This window comes from Phyllobates terribilis, unplaced genomic scaffold, assembly GCF_046119375.1.
Source record: "Phyllobates terribilis strain yellow unplaced genomic scaffold, ASM4611937v1 Scaffold_5__5_contigs__length_657084704, whole genome shotgun sequence".
NCBI classification, from domain to species: domain Eukaryota; kingdom Metazoa; phylum Chordata; class Amphibia; order Anura; family Dendrobatidae; genus Phyllobates; species Phyllobates terribilis.
In genome coordinates, this window is record NW_027362765.1 from 337,110,836 (window position 1) to 337,129,919 (window position 19,084).

Genomic DNA, 19,084 nt, shown 5'->3' on the forward strand with positions numbered 1-19,084 from the left:
TGCTCATCCTTTCTGTTCCCTAGCCTGAGCCTAATGCCAGGGAAAGACAGGCCGAGGTACACGTGCGGCGATTGGTGAAGAACCAATAAAGGGACATTAGTGGAGTCAGGGTGACACTAGATCAGCCTAGGAGTTCTCCACTCCCCACTTTCCCTAGTCTGGGTTCCCTTTCCCTTTTCCCTTTGTGTTGCACTTAGTCTTTCCCACACCTTGCGTGACAGCATGACATTATGTCTCATGATTCCTTAGGGCAATCAGCGCTGACTTTACTCTCTCCACCTTTGGCCAACTTGCATGCATCCAGAGAAAGTGAGAGCTGTTGCTGCTCTTACTTCCTCCGGATGTACAGGTATGTGATATAACTGGAGGCAAGGAGAGTGAAGCCAGCGCTGATTGGCAGCAGGGATCACTTGACATAACAATGTCACGTGATCCCAAGGAGAGCCAATGCCGAAACGGCTGAAACACTGGAGGGGAGTATAGGTGTTATTATTTTACTGAGGGCAAAAATATATATATGGAGAAGGAGATGTCCGAGTAGTAGAAAACCCCTTTAAGTGTTGGCTACTACTTTCATGGATGTGGACAGAAAGCTCTTTCTGAGTTCACTAAGTAGTTCAATCTGACAAAGGTTTCCAATAGGGTTGGTGCGAGTCAATTTGCAGGACCCAGTCCATCAGTCACATCCATAATCTGTGACCGCTGCATCGGAGCCCTGAGAACCACCTCCTACATGCCGGCATCCACAGCTGTTCTACTGATTAGCCGGCCTGATGCAATGTCACATATGCATCATTCTGTAACTATAAAGATGCATCTAATCAAAAGAGAAGCAGGGAATATTGGAAGGTAGAAGGCAGGTCTTGAGACTCCTGTCCAGCATCCAAAGATTACTGACGTGGCCGATGGACCGAGTGCTGCAAAACGAATCGCACCAACTCTAGTTTTCAATTAAAACAACAATGTCTAAATGGCTAACCAATATTGCATTAAGGGATCTATCTACTTTATTTCTCCCCAAAACTGTGCCTCTCTTGTCCATGTGGTGAGTCTGGTATTGCAACTCAGTGCCCCATTGATTTGGTTATGGATAAGCTACAATATCAGGCAGCGCTCACGGGTAGTGTGAAATGTGTATGGAGTGTGGTCTGTATCTATGCTATTCTCTTTGTTAGAATTTTTTTTTATACATTTGTAGGTAACTCAAATGGATCATAAACTCAATCTCATAACCGATATGATTCACCACCTGATAGCAAACCAACAAAGCGGTCAGTCTACAAACAGAACACCGCACCGGAGCAACTCTCTGAACGACGGGAGCAACCTCTCCAGTACTCTGCCTACAAGACGAAACCAAGATAATGCATCTTGATGAACAAACACAAACTAGTTCTTCTACTGTCCTCAATGCAGATATTCATTATTTTAATGAATGCATTTATAAGCAGAAAGTAAAATGAATGATGAAATTAGACTGAGTATCGAGTAAGTGTGTAACACTGTAAAGGACGTCTTGTCTATTCTCTGTAGATCCTATCAGGGTTCATTGAAGGTTTCTTAGAGGAAGGGACATGGAACATATGTGTATTGCTCCATGTAGAAACATGCAAGAAAGCATCTGATACATTGATGAATCCTTTCTCAGGAAGATTGTAGCTCATCGGCCTGTGGGATCGTAAATCGCTACGGGTCGTGCTATAAAACTGGCAATACAACTGAACAATTACCCTGATTTTTTTTATTCTAGTAAAATACACTTTTTACATTGATTTTCAATTTTTGGGGGGCCTAAAATGAAAATTCTTTTGAGAAAAATAGAAATAAATATTGTACTGTAGAAAATTACACTTCTTTTTTTTTACAATGTATTTTTGGTAAAAATGGTATTATAGAGATAATTTTTCTTTATGATTTCTGATCACAATTTATTTTTTATGGAATATTTTTTGACATCTGATCAAATGTATTGTATTTTCTCAAAAATGTTGATATTTGCACATTGATTGGTTTAAAGCAGTGATGGCGAATCTTTTAGAGACCGAGTGCCCAAACTACAATTCAAAACCCACTTATTTATCACCAAGTGTCAACACGGCAATTTAACCTAAAGATTGAGGTTTTACTGATACAAACAACTGATACAAAGAGCAGGCGAGGGCAGCATAGAGCAGCCACAGAGAGGAGCAGGGGTAAGAGACTGCAGAAATAAAGAATGTGCTCACCCACATCCTGGTATATATGCTGGCCCTCCCCTCAATCCTGGTATATATGCTGGCCCTTCCCTCAATCCTGGTATATATGCTGGCCCTCCCCTCAATCCTGGTATATATGCTGGCCCTCCCCTCAGTCCTGGTATATATGCTGGCCCTCCCCTCAATCCTGGTATATATGCTGGCCCTCCCCTCAATCCTGGAATATATGCTGGCCCTCCCTTCAATCCTGGTATATATGCTGGCCCTCCCCTCAATCCTGGTATATATGCTGGCCCTCCCTTCAATCCTGGTATATATGCTGGCCCTCCCCTCAATCCTGGTATATACGCTAGCCCTCCCTTCAATCCTGGTATATATGCTGGCCCTCCCCTCAATCCTGGTATATATGCTGGCCCTCCCCTCAATCCTGGTATATATGCTGGCCCTCCCCTCAATCCTGGTATATATGCTGGCCCTCCCTTCAATCCTGGTATATATGCTGGCCCTTCCCTCAATCCTGGTATATATGCTGGCCCTCTCCTCAATCCTGGTATATATGCTGGCCCTTCCCTCAATCCTGGTATATATGCTGGCCCTCCCCTCAATCCTGGTATATATGCTGGCCCTCCCCTCAGTCCTGGTATATATGCTGGCCCTCCCCTCAATCCTGGTATATATGCTGGCCATCTCCTCAATCCTGGAATATATGCTGGCCCTCCCTTCAATCCTGGTATATATGCTGGCCTTCCCCTCAATCCTGGTATATATGCTGGCCCTCCCTTCAATCCTGGTATATATGCTGGCCCTCCCCTCAATCCTGGTATATATGCTGGCCCTCTCCTCAATCCTGGAATATATGCTGGCCCTCCCTTCAATCCTGGTATATATGCTGGCCCTCCCCTCAATCCTGGTATATACGCTAGCCCTCCCTTCAATCCTGGTATATATGCTGGCCCTCCCCTCAATCCTGGTATATATGCTGGCCCTCCCCTCAATTCTGGTATATATGCTGGCCCTCCCCTCAATCCTGGTATATATGCTGGCCTTCCCTTCAATCCTGGTATATATGCTGGCCCTCCCCTCAATCCTGGTATATATGCTGGCCCTCCCCTCAATCCTGGTATATATGCTGGCCCTTCCCCTCAATCCTGGTATATATGCTGGCCCTCCCTTCAATCCTGGTATATATGCTGGCCCTCCCCTCAATCCTGGTATATATGCTGGCCCTTCCCTCAATCCTGGTATATATGCTGGCCCTCCCCTCAATCCTGGTATATATGCTGGCCCTCCCCTCAATCCTGGTATATATGCTGGCCCTCCCCTCAATCCTGGTATATATGCTGACCCTCCCCTCAATCCTGGAATATATGCTGGCCCTCCCTTCAATCCTGGTATATATGCTGGCCCTCCCCTCAATCCTGGTATATATGCTGGCCCTCCCTTCAATCCTGGTATATATGCTGGCCCTCCCCTCAATCCTGGTATATATGCTGGCCCTCTCCTCAATCCTGGAATATATGCTGGCCCTCCCTTCAATCCTGGTATATATGCTGGCCTCCCCTCAATCCTGGTATATATGCTGGCCCTCCCTTCAATCCTGGTATATATGCTGGCCCTCCCCTCAATCCAGGTATATATGCTGGCCCTTCCCCTCAATCCTGGTATATATGCTGGCCCTCCCTTCAATCCTGGTATATATGCTGGCATCCCCTCAATCCTGGTATATATGCTGGCCCTCCCTTCAATCCTGGTATATATGCTGGCTCTCCCCTCAATCCAGGTATATATGCTGGCCCTCCCCTCAATCCTGGTATATATGCTGGCCCTCCCATCAATCATGGTATGTATGCTGGCCCTCCCCTCAATCCTGGTATATATGCTGGCCCTCTCCTCAATCCTGGTATATATGCTGGCCCTCCCCTCAATCCTGGTATATTTGCTGGCCCTCCCCTCAATCCTGGTATATATGCTGGCCCTCCCCTCAATCCTGGTATATATGCTGGCCCTCCCCTCAATCCTGGTTTATATGCTGGCCCTACCCTCAATCCTGGTATATATGCTGGCCCTCCCCTCAATCCTGGTATATATGCTGGCCCTCCCCTTAATCATGGTATATTTGTTGGCCCTCCCTTCAATCTTGGTATATATGCTGGCCCTCCCCTCAATCCTGATATATATGCTGGCCCTCCCCTCAATCCTGGTATATATGCTACCCCCCCTCAATCCTGGTATATATGCTGCCCCCCCCTCAATCCTGGTATATATGCTGGCCCTCCCCTCAATCCTGGTATATATGCTGGCCCTCCCCTCAATTCTGGTATATATGCTGGCCCTCCCCTCAATCCTGGTATATATGCTGGCCCTCCCCTCAATCCTGGTATATATGCTGGCCCTCCCCTCAATCCTGGTATATATACTGACCCTCCCCTCAATCCTGTTATATATGCTGGCCCTCCCCTCAATCCTGGTATATATGCTGACCCTCCCCTCAATCCTGGTATATATGCTGGCCCTCCCCTCAATCTTGGTATATATGCTGGCCCTCCCCTCAATCCTGGTATATATGCTGGCCCTCCCCTCAATCCTTGTATATATGCTGGCCCTCCCCTCAATCCTGGTATATATGCTGGCCCTCCCCTCAATCATGGTATATTTGCTGGCCCTCCCCTCAATCCTGGTATATATGCTGGCCCTCCGCTCAATCCTGGTATATATGCTGTCCCTCCCCTCAATCCTGGTATATATGCTGGCCCTCCCCTCAATCCTGGTATATATGCTGGCCCTCCCCTCAATTCTGGTATATATGCTGGCCCTTCCCTCAATCCTGGCATATATGCTGGCCCTTCCCTCAATCCTTGCATATATGACCCCCCCCTCAGTCCATGTATATATGCTGGCCCTCCCCCAGTCCATGCATGCATGCTCCCTCTCCCCCCCAGCCTGCTGGCGCCACTGTGCATCGCATATTAAAAAAAAAGAAAAAAACACATAATAAACACTTCTACTCACCTCCCTTCTTCTCCCCCGCAGCGTCCTCTCCTGTAGTCGGCACATCTAGCTGAAGTGTATTGTAGCGCACGTACTAGCCAGGCCCTTGCGCTGCAATACACGCTGCCGGCCAGTCAGAGGCCAGTGGCCGCTGGCCTCTGATTGGCCGGCCGACGTCATGCTGGCCTCTGATTGGCCGGCAGCCGCTGGCCTCTGATTGGCCGTCCGACGTCATGCTGGCCTCTGATTGGCCGCAAGCCGCTAGACTCTGATTGGCCGGCCAACGTCATGCTGGTCTCTGATTGGCCAGAAGTCGCAGGCCTCTGATTGGCCGGCCAACGTCATGCTGGCCTTTGATTGACCGGCAGCGTGTATTGCCACGCACGGGCCTGGCAAGTTCGTGCGTTGCAATACACTTCAGCTAGATGTGCGTCCCAGAGAGAACGCACATCTAGTTGCAGTAGCGAAGCTGGTGTCGGCACTCGGCGGGCTCAGAGTTCTCACCCGCCGGGCCCGATCCAGTAGCGCTGCGGCAATGGCGCGCGTGCCCACCAGGAGGGCTCTGCGTGCCCCCTCTGGCACGCGTGCCATAGGTTCGCCAGCACTGGTTTAAAGCATTTCTTCTGGTACAGCTGACGACCCAAAATTGGTGATATTCTGAAAAAAAAAAAAAAATGGCCAGTATGCATTATATATGGTGGAACTGAAAATCTATCATCTGGATGAGGGGGTGGTCTTCACAGAGGCGGTCTATGGAGAGATTTCACTTTATAAGAAGCACATAGCATGGAATACCGGTGTGAATCCTTTTGGCTCCTTATGTTGCACCAATCCGGAATGATCCACTATAGTCTATCCTTCTATAGTTCTTCTTTTACAATTTCTGCTGGTCGGTATATGGACATATTAGTAGAGATGAGCGTTGTTCTACTCGAACTGTTCGCCAATCTCAAATTCGAGCTGTTTTGGGCGGTGTTCGAGCCGTTCGGCGAACACGAACAATTTGAGAAAAATTCGGCTGTTCGAGGTTATGTTCGATAACTGTTCGTGCACCAAAATCATAACTGGATTTTTTCTCAGTAATGATGAAAATTAATGTTAATACGCAGTTTCAGTGTACAGCGGGGTGGGGGGAGGGGCAGGGGATGGATCTCTGCAGGAACAATGAAGATCTCCATTTTTTTTTCTCTTTCCCACATTTGCAGTGGGGAGGTGCAATCTGTCAGCCTATCAGCAGCGCACACACGGAGCGAAGTGCTTTTTTTCAAACAAGCAAGGGCATGTGTCATTGGCAGTGTATGTCACATGTCCTTGCCCTATAAGACCAAGCCATTTTCCCCGTCGCCACCATTTTCTCACTGCTGCAGCTGCGTGTTAGACGGCACCGCTGTTGCTGTGTGCGCTATACCTTGTTAATTTCAAGCCAATTTTCGCACAAATATACAGATAGCTTGGGAGTAGGGAATAGTTGTGATTGCAGTCCTTTTAAGGACTAGGTTACAGCATTTCCTACGACTTTTATCAGGGAGGTCTGTGCTCTTAAATAGATAGATTGTGGGAGTAAAGACTAATTGTAATTGGAGTCCTTTTCAGGACTAGGTTACATCAGTTCCTATCAGTTTTTGCCAGGCAGGTCTGTGCCAGTGCTGTGCAAGTTTTTTTCACAGCATTTGGCTGAATCTAGCAAAGCTAATCCTTTTTGGCCTATTGCAGAGTGTGTTAGTCAGTGGAGTAGCCTATCTGTGTTGCAAGATATACCACCTGTGTATAGAATACCAATTTTTTTACTGCACCTAGTGAAGTAAAATCTTTTGGGCATAGCATCATTCTATTAGTCCATCTATACTGACCTCCATCAGGTTGCAAACTGAATATATTTTTTTCTGCATCAACCTCTGAAAAAATATTGGGCTTCTAGCTGTGTGTGGGACTTGTTGTATTAGTCCATCTATACTGACCTCCATCAGGTTGCAAACTGAATATATTTTTTTCTGCATCTACCTCTGAAAAAATATTGGGCTTCTAGCTGTGTGTGGGTCTTGTTCTATTAATCCATCTATTCAGACCTCCATCAGGTTGCAAACTGAATATAATTTTTTTCTGCATCTAGCTCTGAAAAAATATTTGGCCTTCTAGCAGTGTGTGGGACTTGTTCTATTAGTCCACCTATACTGACCTCCATCAGGTTGCAAATTCAAAATAATTTTTTGTATGCATCTAGCTCTGAAAAAATATTTGGCCTTCTAGTAGTGTGTGGGACTTTCTCTGTTAGTCCATCTATACTGACCTTCATCAGGTTGCAAACTGAATATAATTTTTTTCTGCATCTAGCTCTGAAAAAATATTTGGCCTTCTAGCAGTGTGTGGGACTTGTTCTATTAGTCCATCTATACTGACCTCCATCAGGTTGCAAACTGAATATAATTTTTTTCTGCATCTAGCTCTGAAAAAATATTTGGCCTTCTAGCAGTGTGTCGGACTTTCTCTATTAGTCCATCTATACTGACCTCCATCAGGTTGCAAATTAAAAATAATTTTTATCTGCATCTACAGTACCTCTGAAAAAATATTTGGGCTTCTAGCTGTGTGTGGGACTTGTTGTATTAGTCCATCTATACTGACCTCCATCAGGTTGCAAACTGAATATATTTTTTTCTGCATCTACCTCTGAAAAAATATTGGGCTTCTAGCTGTGTGTGGGACTTGTTGTATTAGTCCATCTATACTGACCTCCATCAGGTTGCAAATTGAATATAATTTTTTTCTCCATCTAACCCAGCCAATAGTTTTGGCCTAATACCACAGTTTGGCCACTCAGCTCTGCTCGGTTACCATCCATTGTTTTTTTGTGCAAACAACTCCAGAGTTGTGAATTAGTTAACCACCAAAATGAGTGGAAAAAGGCCTGCTGCTGATGGAAAGGGGAATAGGTGTGTTGGGAAGGGGAAAAAAGGTTGTGTCCGTGGGGTAGGTGTTAAAGCAACAGTAACATCTGCAGAAGAAAGACCATCTTCCAGCCAAACTAAAATGTCTACTTCTTTTAGCGGACAATGTGATAAGATCCCTTTCTTACGGCCACGCCAATCGCTACAAATTCCAGATGAGGCACAAAAACAGCAGGTGCTTCAACGGATATCAAGTGCTCCTTTAAGTGGGCTCTCCTCCACATCAACTTCAACATCACAAATACTCCAGTCCTCAAAGGTGTCACCCCAATCGCACTTGCTTCCTCACAGCTCCCAAATCTCCAGCTGCCCGTCTGAGTATGAGGTAGAACAGATGGTTGAGTCTGCAGAGCTGTTTACTCATACTATAGCCTGGGAATCAGAGGTCGACTCCAGCGCTTCTGTGAATCCAGACGAGGAAATGATCTGCACTGATGCCCAGAATCTTTATGAGTCGGATCCAGGACCAGACGCAGAAGGTTCTGACCATAATGTAGACCCTCATTCCCAAACTGTAACTCCTGTTGGTGGAGACAATGAGGAAGACGATGATAAGACTCAAATACCTGATTGGAGCGACAACTTTAGTTTTTTGTCAGGGCAGGAACAGGTTGGCTCTGAGGACGACAGGTGTGATAACGCACAGGGTGATGATGATGAGGTTGGAGATCCCACTTACTGTCAACCCACAGTCAGCCAAGAGATGAGGTCAGCAGAGGAGGTGGAGGAAGATGCTAGTGACGACGAGGTCAGGTTGCGCCTTCCTGGACAGAGACGTAGTACTGGAAGCACGTCAACAACTGCATCCTCAAACACAACTCTGCCTCTCACCACAAGTCGTGGTGGCTCTTCAGGTCGCATGGGTGCTAAGCCTTGCATAGCCTGGGCATTTTTTCAGATCTATAAAGTTGACCCAACTCGTGTTATCTGTAACATTTGTCAGCAAAAGCTAAGTAGAGGCCAAAAAATACATAGTTTGAGTACTTCATGCATGAACCGGCACATGGACATGAAGCATAAGTTGCAGTGGGAAGCTCAGTGTGCTACAATGCGGCCTAGCCGGCCGGGCCAACCACCGTCTGCCATATCTTGTGCATCCGCGGCCTCTTCATCCTCTGTGACTGGGGGGACAGCAGTCACACCTGTTTTGGGGCGCAGACCTGCCACCTCTTTACCCGCAACAGCCAGCGTGATTGGCAGGTCATCATTTTCTTTGGAGGTGGTAACACCAGCTGGTGTTGAGCGCTGTCCGACATCAATAGCACCACCTTTGGATCAAGGCAACCTAACATGTCCGCCTGCATCTTCCTCACAGACCGGCAGTTTGCCGGGGACACCCTTATCAACCCCGTCTAAGCACAATAGCCAGCCCTCGGTCCCTCAGATGTGGACAAGTAAAAGACCATTTCCTCCTAGCCATGAGAAAGCTAAGAGGTTGAATTTCACCATCTGCAAGCTCTTGGCTACAGAAATGCTGCCTTTCCGCCTGGTGGACACAGAGGATTTTCGAGACCTTTTGTCCGTCGCAGTGCCCCAGTACCAGATGCCCAGTCGGCACTACTTCTCAAAGAAAGGTGTGCCTGCGCTCCACCAGCATGTCGCACACAACATCACCGCTTCTTTGAGAAACTCTGTGTGTGACAGGGTGCATTTCACCACAGACACTTGGACGAGTAGGCATGGACAGGGGCGTTACATGTCGCTGACTGGGCACTGGGTAACTATGGTGACAGCAGGACAAGGGGCTGCTGTCCAAGTCTTGCCGTCCCCACGAGTTGTGCGTCAATCCTCTTTATGTCAAAGTTCCTCCACTGCTTCTGCCTCCTCAACCTCCTCTCGGTCTTCCACCTGCACCCAAAGCCTGTCTGGTCATGCCACAAGCTTTCTAACTGCGCAGAAGGGATCCTGCACACCTCCTTACTATGCTGGCAGTAGGGCTCAACGTCATCAGGCGGTTTTTACATTGAAATGTCTGGGAAATGTGAGCCACACAGCTGAGGAGTTGTGGTCAGCTCTGGAGAACCAATTTCATGAATGGTTGTCTCCACTGGACCTGAAACCAGGGAAGGCCGTGTGCGACAAGGCTGCAAACCTGGGTGCGGCCCTTCGCCGGGGCAATGTCACACACGTGCCTTGTATGGCTCACGTGTTGAACCTGGTTGTCCAGCAATTTTTAGCCCACTATCCCAGACTAGATGGCCTTCTGCAGAGGGCACGGTCGCTGTGTGCTCACTTCCGCCGTTCGCATCCTGCAGCTCAGCGACTTACATCTCTACAGAAGTCGTTGGGCCTGCCACTTCACCGGCTAAAATGCGATGTGCCTACCCGGTGGAATTCAACTCTGCACATGTTGCAGCGACTGTGGCAGCACCGACAAGCCCTGGTGCAATACGTTCTGACGTATAGCCTGGGCCAACGAGATTCAGAGGTGGGGCAAATCAGGCTGGAGGAGTGGTCTCAGATCAGGGACCTATGCACCCTTCTGCACAGTTTTGAAATGGCGACGAAGATGTTTAGTGCTGACGATGCCATTATCAGCATGACTATTCCGGTGATTTACATGCTGGAGCACATGTTAAACAGAATTCGGAGTCAGGTGGTGGCACAAGAGGAGGTGGAGGAAGTAGAGGAGGAGGAGTTGTATGCGGAAGGGCTAACATCTGCAAGGTCCAGACGGTCGGCAGCACCAAGGCGGCAGGCATGTGAGGGTGGGGGAGATGGTTTTACCAGGGCGCATGGTAGCAGCCAAATTAGTGAGGAAGGTGCAGGAGCCCAGGAAGAAGTGGAGGACGAACTGATGGAAGACTCATCAGATGAGGGAGACCTTGATCACATTTCTGTTGTGCGAGGTTGGGGGGAGAGGACAGAGGAAGGAAGCATGATTGTTACCTCGCCACCAACACAACAGGGACTTGGTGCTCCTGGATGCGCAACACACATGAGTGCCTTCTTGCTGCACTACCTGCTACATGACCCTCGAATTGTGAGAATTAGAAATAATCCTGACTACTGGGTTGCCACACTGATAGATCCCCGGTACAAAAGTAAATTTGCAGAAATTATTCCTGCCATAGAAAGGGATGCACATATGCAGGAGTATCAGCAGAGACTGTTGCAGAATCTTACATGTGCTTTTCCACAAAATACCAGTGGTGCACGTAGTGAATCTCACAGTTCCAACTTGCCAACCGTGGGACCGTCAAGTGTTCAGCACTCAAACCGTAACAGAACCACAGTATCTGCTGGTAACATCAATTTTGCGGAATCATTTCACCACTTTTTTAGCCCATCCTTTGCAAGGCCACAGGAGACAAGAAGTCTGACATATAGTCAACGCCTAGAGACGATGGCACAGGAGTATCTCCAAGTAAACATTGAAGCCACGACTGTGTCACTGGACCCTTGCTCTTTTTGGGCTTCCAATCTGGATAAATGGCCAGAGCTAGCCACTTACGCCTTGGAGATCTTGTCATGCCCCGCAGCCAGCGTTCTGTCTGAACGTGTGTTCAGCGCTGCTGGTGGTGTGCTGACAGATAAGCGCACGCGGCTCTCCACTGATAATGTAGACAGACTCACGTTCATAAAGATGAACAAATCATGGATCCGAAACGACTTTTCTACCCCTGTGTCATCCTGGGGAGAGTAAAAGCTTGATGATTGGTTAAAATCACCCTACCAACCGTTTTAAGCTTTCAAATTACTAATCATGTTTATCTGTATCTTGACTGGAAAATAATTTGGGCTTTGTAGCAGTGTGCAGCACTGATCCTATTAGGCCATCTATACTAAAGCTTCACCAGATTTAAAATTAAAAATAATTTTTAGCTGCATCTAGCCCGGAAAATAATTTTGGGGCTCCGAGATGCGCAAGACACATAAGTGCCTTCTTGCTGCACTACCTGCAGCATGACCCTCATATTGTCAGAATTCGAAGTAATCATGACTACTGGGTTGCCACACTCTTAGATCCCCCAAACTTTTCGATCAACCTTTTCATTTTAATAAAGACCAAAAAATGGTCATTTTTGAAATTATAAGCATTAGCAGGTTGTTAGAAACTGAAATCAAACAGTTTTCAACTCAAAACTTTATTCTAGGTGATGTTACATTTTCACATAGGACCCCTTGTTCGAAAGGAGCTTCTGAACTCTCTCGTCCATTGAATTTGTCAGGTTTTGGATGGTTTCTGCTTCAATTGTTTTGCATGAGGACAGAATACCCTCCCAGAGCTGTTGCTTAGATGTGAACTGCCTCCCGCCATCATAGACACTCCTTTTAATGATGCTCCAAAGGTTCTGAATGGGGTAGAGGTCAGGGGAGCATGGGGGTCACACCATATGTTTGTCCCCTTTTATGCCCATATCAGCCAGAGATGCAGATGTTTTATGTGCAGCATGAGATGGTGCATTATCATGCAGAAAAATGATCTTGCTGTGAAATACACGGTTCTTCTTCTTGAACCATGGCAGGAAGTGCTGTTTGAGAAAATCCACATACATTATGGAGTTCATCTTTAGCGCCTTCAGGGATCCTAAAGGGGCCGACAATCTCTCTCCCCATGATTCCAGCCCAAAACATTACTCCACCTCCTCCTTGTTGGCGCTGTAGCCGTGTTTGCGTGGGGTGTCCATCAACCAGCCATCCTCCACTCCATCCATCTGGACCATCGAGCGCTGCACGGTACTCGTCCGTGAACAAAACAGTTTTGAAATCAGTCTTCATGTAATGTTTGGCCCACTGGAGCCGTTTCTGCTTGTGTGAAGTGGATAGAGGAGGTCGACAGGATGGCGTATGCACAGCTGCAAACCTCTGAAGGACCCTGCATCTTGTTGTTCGGGGGACGTTGGAGGCACAAGCAGCTTCAAAAACTTGTCTGCTGCTATGACAAGGCTTTTTTGCCGCTGCTCTTTCAACCTGACGTAATTGCCTGTAGGAAAGAGTCCTCAATTTGCCCTTATCAGCACGCACACGTGTGTACTGTGAATCAGCTACATACTTCTTGATTGCCAAGACACTTCATCCTGATCATCGCACAATGTTGATTGTAGTCATGCCTTGACCTAAACACTCCACAATTTGTTGCTTCTCAGCAGCCGACACATCCTTTTTCTTTCCCATTTTGGCAGAAAATGTAGGCTGCTTAATAATGTGAGAGAGCCTTCTTAAGTAGTCTTGCCTTTCATTGGACACACCTGCCAAACTAATTAGCACAGGTGTCTGCAATTGCTTACAGTGATATAAAGAGCCCTGACACACATCACCATCAATGAGTTTAACTGACAAACAAACAAATTCTTCCCTTATCACTCCTAAACACTTTTTGCATAATAATTTGGAACGCAGTGTACATGTGCTTTTCCACAAAACACCAGTGGTTCACGTAGTGAATCTTACAGTTCTAACTTGCCAACCGTGGTCTGTATGGAGTTGTTCAATAAAGGGCCCAAAATTAAGATAACATAGATGGGAGAGGTCTCTATGAATAGGAATTCCTAAGTATTTGATACCCTGTGAGGGCCAGGCAAAGGGAAAGTTGGACTGGATGGAATCCTATATGGATTTGGGGAGGGAGACATCGAGGGCCTCAGACTTCGCTGCATTGATTTTAAAATTTTACCATGTAACAAAGTGATCTATTTCAGCCATAACAGCATGGATGGATATATGTGATTGAGATATATATTCTAGGACATCATCAGAAAATAGAGAGCACTTGTACTCGGTGCCTCCCACCTCAATCCACCTAATATTGGGGTTATGGCGAATTGATGAGAGCAGGTGCTCCGTCACTAGGATGTATAAGAGAGGGGACAGAGGACATCCCTGCCTTGTCCCATTGGTGATTGTGAAAGGTGATGAAAATGTTCTGACGCACCCCCTGGGCCTTGGGACACCCGGAGCCGGACCCTTTTTGGTGGATGCTGGTGGTTGTAGTCTTCGTGGCGGCGACCCGGTTCCGTGGCTCAGGGCGGTCAAACAAGTGGCGGAACTATTTATGTGGTTTTGATGTTTAAATGTCCGACTACGCCACCCGTGGATTGCGGTCAGAGTGAACCGCCGCTACTGGGCAGACCGCTGAGGCTGGTGTTGTGGGTGCAGCAGAGCGTAGCATAACTCCCCACGGGAGGAGTATAGCCTCAGGGCAGTGTATGCGGGGGATGGGGGTGATGGTGCAGGGCAGCAGCAGTAACGACACGGAGTCAGTGATGCAGTTCAGGGCCTTTACTCACAGTTCTTATTATCCAGACCACGTCTGCAGGTAACGGCTGCCCACGTCGTACTGTGCTCACCAGGTGAGGGGCTCAGACAACTCCCAGATAACTTTGGAGCACTTCACAGGACCCCCTTTGTGTGTCCTTTGTCTGGCCTTTCTTACCAACACTTCTGTCCGGCTGCCTCGGGCCTCCTCTTGGTAAACTTGGCGCCAGTTTCCCTGACCCTATGTGGTGCCTTCCTAGCGGGTGTAGCGAGGGGCTGCGCCACATAAAATGTCAGAGCCTCCGGTTTCTAGCTGAGGGTCGGTTCCTGCCTCCACTAGTTCGGGGACCGGTCTCCCCCTTTGGCCTGACCCCTCCACGCAGGTGGATTCGGGCGTGCGGTGGCGACTCGCCCGTCCGCACCCCTGGGATCCCTTCATTCCTCGTTCCTGGAGCCTTCTCCGCTCCTCTTCCTTCCTTCTCCCTCTTCCAGGCCTGGGCCTCTGTTACTAGGCCCGCCTCCGGAGCAGAGCTCATGCAGAGCCCCTGCTCCCTGCCACTTCTGCTCAGACTTCTCTGCACTGAACTAAGATGGTGCCCACCTTTTATACTCCCTTCTCAATGCACCCAGGAACTGCTTCCTCCCTGCTCCTGCACTACAGGGTTCCCCTTCCTCAGTGTTCCCTCCCCCCACTCCAGCCAGGGACAGGGACTGTCGTGCCCATCTCAGGGGCATATTGGTCGCCCTGCCCCACGGCAATGTGGTGTAATGCATGCAGGTGTCGGGTCCTGAACCACACTCCATCCTTACCTGAGAGTGAGATATCACACCTCTGGGTGAGGTGCAATACGTCTGTAGCAACCGAGCCCTCAGGGTGCTACAGTTCCATTTATCTTCAGCCTAGGTGACGTATTGTGATACAGGGCCGTGATTTTGGCTATAAAAGGGTCCCCTAGACCCCTACCCCAAGCTTTTTAAGAGAATCATATATGGCGTGCCAGGAGACTCTATGGAATGCTTTCTCAGAATCCAACGAGAGTATCTAATTACAAATTTTTAACTGCATCTAGCCCAGGAAATACTTTGTGCCTAGTAGCAGTGTCTGCTAGTCAGCGGATTATCCCAGCTGTTAAGCAAGCTACACCACCTGTAGTTTAGACACTTAATCTTTTCAAAGGAAATGCTTCGGGACCATGGGATACTTAGTGAAGAGCATCAGGAGGCACCCCAAGGCATAGGGGCTGGGACTGGCAGTAGGATGCCTTGCGGTGGACAGCCGAGCTCGATCCTTATAAAAGCTTTTTAACTGCAGCAGCTTTAGTGGACGCTACTGGAGCTGGAATTACGCGGCTGCTGGCATGAGACTTGCAATCCAATAGATCCTTGTAAATGGATTTAAAGTGTATTCATTCAAATTAGAGAGACAATTTAAATTAAAAAGCTTAGAGCTGCCTCCACCACAGGGGGGCTCGCTCGACCCACCAGCGGACAGGCACCAGTATTGGGAGAGGGGGGCTGGCCATCAGGGTTCACCGCGGCTCTGGCACAAACCTGGCGACACGGAGGTGGCACGGGCAGGAGCGGACTGGCCGTGTCGGCTTCTCACTTTTTGGATTTTAGAAGGGCATGACATGCCTATATCTGTGTCTCCCCCTCCTTTTACTCCTCCACCTCTTTTCTTTTCGCATGACTATATGTACTTGTCACTTTTCCATGTGTTAGTTATGTCTTCTGAGCCGTTTGTCAGCTTTTGGACACCTTTGAAGGTGTTTTCTATGTGTTTCTATGTGTTTTTGTTTGCCTGCCATTGGTTTTAACGGTGTTCGAAGGTGTTCGACGAACAGTTCGACGAACAGTTCGGCGAACACACGGGTGTTCGACGAACCGAACCGAACTCGAACACTACGGGGGTGGCTCAACACTACATATTAGCTCTATGGTGACAGGCACTCCCTTAGTATAGCTCATGTAATGCACGGCACCACAATTTTGTAGGTTCTGACTACTGTGTAAAAAAACAACTACCCAGAGACAGGCCATAATCTTATAGTCTGGGTGTGAATACGCTGTAGGTATATCTACACTTTTTTGTGGAAATTTTGGTAATTTTATTTACCTTTTTGCATTTACCCGAATGAGGCTTGTGAGAAATCCTTAAGTATGCTGCAGATTTCTCCTGTATGATGCTGACCAATCATAAGCAAGCAGCAACACTCAAAGAAAAGAAGAACACGCCCCCACCATAGCTCAAAGCAGGTTTCTTAGGGTATAAAGCTACGTTCTCACAATGAGTTTTTAGTGAGTTTTTACGCTGCATATTTTAGAAATAATGCAAGTAACCTATCTTAATGGGTGCAGAAATTCTGCAACATCAAAAACTCACCAAAAGTTCATCGTGGGAACCTAGCCTAAGATGTATAATGATGGAGAGTCCTGATCTCCTGGTCTAACCTTCTGCATGATTAGAAAGCAGAGGTAACAGCTCTTAGACAAGGAAGGAGCCGCACAGCTGAGTTTCTCTGTGTCACATTACAAACCCTTTTATTGACTCTCCTGATTATGGAGTGTGCCAGTATCACACTTATGTCTTCTGTGCTCACTTGTATTCTCTCTGCAGTGATATTAGGCTGTTATTACACCTCACACAGGAGCAGTGTGAGCAGAAGCAGGACAGTCTGCTCTAATCTCACTGCAGAATGAGTACATGTTGAGCACAACGCATCTAAGTGTGATACTGACACTGTGCTCTCATTTCTGGACAGGCAGTATGGGATAGGCGCAGTACAGCAGAGGTGAGAGTGCCATAAGAGGAGGAGAGCTGTTAGAAAGGTTTGTAATGTTGCACAACTAAACTCCCTTGTGCTGCCCCTTCAACCACAGAGACCTTAACTGAAAGGCATTAGTCAGTTATGTGCTATAATTGACTCGCCCCCTGGGCCGTGTGGCACTCGGATCCGGGCAATTAGGGAAACGATGGGATTAGTAGTGGCAACCCGGTTCCGTGGCTCAGGGTGGTCAGGCCAGTGGTAGTCCGTTATGTGTTATTGATAATGTCCGACTACGCCACCCGTGGATTGCGGTTATTAGGAACCGCCGCTGCATGCAGACCGCTGGGGCTGATGAGGTGTGCAGCTAGGGTAGTGTGACTCCCCACGGGAAGAGTGCGGCCCCAGGGCAGTGTAGTGGATGGTGGGAGTGATGGTAGTGAGAGTCTCAGTGCTGATAGTGCTGGAGGAGCAAGGAGCACACAGACAACAGGTTGCAGTCCAGGGTCTTTACTGAAACAGGTAAACTGACCCATAAACAGTCCCAGCTAGGAGGGGACCTGGATGTCTGAGAGCAACGGGGAAATTGGCCCTGGTCAGGGTGAGGGTGTAGGCCTACCGTGCTTTCTACGCTCCTTCTGGCTATCTCCTCCTGATAGGGTAACAGCCCACGTTTCCGAGCTTTCCATGTATTCTCGCCTGTATGGCCTGCAACGTGGGTTCCTTTCTGCTCCCAGCCTTGTACGGCTTTACTGGTCCCTTCGGTTGTGGCAGGACCTCCAGGCTTCTTAGGCCAAGGAAAGTACAGTCCCTTGCAAACTGGTTCTCTGCTGGGGGATGTGGAATCCTTCCAGCCTCAGACACCAAAGTCTGGTAAAGTTAAGTCTTTTCTCTGCCAAGACAGGCTCTCTTCGCCTCTTGTCTCTGGCTTGTGGCTCTCCTCCTGCCACACTTCCTCTTAGGTGCAATCAACTTTCTGTCCCTGCTCCACTCTGGGACACGTCTCAGAGCTGAGACAGGCAATCCAGTTCTCCCTAACCCTGCCCTCAGCACCAGCTTTTATAGGGGCAGCCAGCTCCCCCTACTGGCCTGAGACAGGAGGCATTGCATGCTAATGTTCCCCTGACCAGAGAACCTCCCCCTTGCTCTCAGACACAGCTTTAATTACACTTGTGGCATCCAGGTAGGGTGACACATTCCCCCCTAGTGAAATTTAGTACTCCGGGACTAAACAATAAACAAAGACAATATGCACAACAATAAAACATTAATAGACAGACGACGCACAAATTGAGTTCTTTAGGTCACAGTGTGGTCTGTGACCGGGTGTCCATATCACCAATACAAAGGGGAGCCTTAACCAGGTGGGGGTCTGTCCTACCCCAAGTCCTTCACAGTCTTAGTTCATTCCTGGGTTAAGCTCCGAACGCAGTCCATACAAGGTCCCGGTTATAAAAAAGTCCATAACCTGTGAGTCCTTACGGTAGCTGCAAGAAACTGAAACACACTATTAATAAACATGCAGGTAACTTTGCAAACGATTCAGCATTTGGCAACAGGGTTATTTACAATTTTAGTACACTCTATATTCTCCAGTGAGCGGGTATCTGTCCCTTTGTGCTCCTGGTTGACCTCCTTAACCCACTGTCTGGTGGTGGACTAACCTGGCTTTCCCCACTAGCGTTAGGGGTACAGCTACCAGCTGGGTGTACAGGTAGGGCAGGCAGCTGTCTGCGGGTCCTTTGGCTTAACGCAAGGCATGGCAGGCTCACTGTCAGCAGAGGGTTGACTCTCCTGGGCTGCTGGTACAGGCTCTTCTGCCTCTGGAACCGCTTGCTCCTCTTCACCTTCCGGCTCTGGTGTTGGTTGTTGCTGTGCAGGTTGCAGGAAATGCAGGACGGGTACCACTATAGCATCATTTATGCGAGTCCAGGACTGAGGGAACTCTCCGAGAACGGTGCTGATCATTTCTTCCTTGTCCTCTGCGGGTTCA

At 48.1% G+C, this 19,084-nt stretch overlaps 1 long non-coding RNA gene across 1 annotated transcript in view; it reads left to right on the top strand.

The window, feature by feature from the left end:
• Window positions 1–1,785, top strand: part of LOC141271157 (uncharacterized) — a 40,740-nt gene extending 38,955 nt beyond the window's left edge. Inside the window, exon 3 of the long non-coding RNA XR_012321849.1 lies at window positions 1,199–1,785. This is a non-coding gene — a long non-coding RNA (uncharacterized lncRNA). The remainder of the gene's footprint in view (window positions 1–1,198) is intronic.
• The last annotated feature ends 17,299 nt before the right edge of the window (window positions 1,786–19,084 follow it).